Below are 1,761 nucleotides of genomic sequence, written 5' to 3'. Positions count from 1 at the left end.
AATAGTGTAAAAGTGTTCCTATTTCTCCATATCCTCTCCAGCATCTGTTGTCTCCTGATTTTTTGACGATTGCCATTCTAACTGGCATGAGATGGTATCTCATTGTGGTTTTCATTTGCATTTCTCTAATGACCTGTGATGATGTGATTTTTTTCATATGTTTGTTGGCTGCATAAATGTCTCCTTTTGAGAAATTTATATCCTTCACCCACTTTTTTGATGGGGTTGCTTCTTTCTTGTAAATTTGTTTAAGTTCTTTGTAGATTCTGGATATTAGCCCTTTGTCAGATGGATAGATTGCAAAAATTTTCTCCCATTCTCTAGGTTGCCTGTTTGCTCTGATGATAGTTTCTTTTGCTGTGCAGAAGCTCTTTAGTTTAATTAGATCCCACTGGTCTATTTTGGCTTTTGTTGCCATTGCTTTTGGTGTTTTAGTGACAAAGTCTTTGTCCATGCCTACATCCTGAATGGTATTGCCTAGATTTTCTTCTAGGGCTTTTATGGTTTTAGGTCTTATGTTTAAATCTTTAATCCATCTTGAGTTAATTTTTGTATAAGGTGTAAGAAAGCTATCCAGTTTCAGCTTTCTGCATATGGCTAGCCAGTTTTCCCAACACCATTTATCAAATAGGGAATCCTTTCCCTATTGTTTGATTTTGTCAAGTTTGTCAAGGATCAAATGGTTGTAGATGTGTGGTGCTATTTCTGAGGCCTCAGAACAGTGGTTTTCAAATGGGGGTGATTCTACTTCCCCTTGTGGCTCCCAGGGATATGTGGCAACGTCTGGAGACATTCTGGTTTTCACAGCGTGGTGAATGCTACTGGCATCACCGCCCCGACGGGTAGGGGCCAGGGAGGCTGCTCACTCTCCTACATTGACAGGATAGCCCCACAACAAGGAAGTATCCAGCCCCAACGTCCATCGTGCTGAGGTTGTGAAATCCTGCCGGAGGCCGTGGATCTTTTAGTAGGGTTGTGCAATCATCACTACAGTCTAATTTACAACATTTTTATCCGCTAAAAGAAACTTTTTGGTCACGGAACGGAGTGGCCAACGGCTTGCAGAGCAACATGCCCAAGTTTTATTGTGACTACTGCGATACATACCTCACCCATGACTCTCCATCTGTGAGAAAGACACACTGCAGTGGTAGGAAACACAAAGAGAACGTGAAAGAGTACGATCAGAAATGGATGGAAGAGCAGGCTCAGAGCCTGACTGACAAAACAACGGCTGCATTTCAACAAGGAAAGATACCTCCTACTCCATTCTCTGCTCCTCCTCCTGCAGGGGTGACGATACCACCTCCCCCAAGTCTTCCGGGTCCTCCTCGCCCTGGTATGATGCCAGCACCCCATATGGGGGGCCCTCCCATGATGCCAGTGATGGGCCCTCCTCCTCCCACCCATGGGAGGCCATATGCCAATGATGCCTGGGCCCCCAGTGATGAGACCTCCTGCCCGTCCCATGATGGTGCTCACTCGGCCTGGAATGACTCGACCAGACAGATAAGGACAGAGGGGAGGCCTCATTCTATCAGTTTTATATCACCTGTTCTGCTTTACCAGGAGATCATGTTGCTATGATGCTGGGTTTTCTAAACAGCATAAGGAAGACTTACTCCTCTGTCCTATCAAAGAGGATAGTTTTGGAGGGGAGAGGTGGGGCAAAAAAGATGCAGTTTTCATTTGTATTGGGAAATGTGAAAATACAATTGTCAACTCTTTAAAAAAAAACACCTTTTTACCCATTAGTAGCCA

General features: G+C 44.4%; 1 pseudogene; it reads left to right on the top strand.

The window, feature by feature from the left end:
* Window positions 1–1,040: 1,040 nt before the first annotated feature.
* LOC105731869 (U1 small nuclear ribonucleoprotein C-like) lies at window positions 1,041–1,513 on the top strand (annotated as a pseudogene).
* The last annotated feature ends 248 nt before the right edge of the window (window positions 1,514–1,761 follow it).

The sequence above is a fragment of the Aotus nancymaae genome, unplaced genomic scaffold, assembly GCF_030222135.1.
Source record: "Aotus nancymaae isolate 86718 unplaced genomic scaffold, 86718_ANA_hifiasm-v0.15.2.pri h1tg000053l, whole genome shotgun sequence".
Classification (NCBI taxonomy): domain Eukaryota; kingdom Metazoa; phylum Chordata; class Mammalia; order Primates; family Aotidae; genus Aotus; species Aotus nancymaae.
Note: the sequence above shows the minus strand (reverse complement) of the source record. Positions and strands in the feature narration are given on the sequence as shown.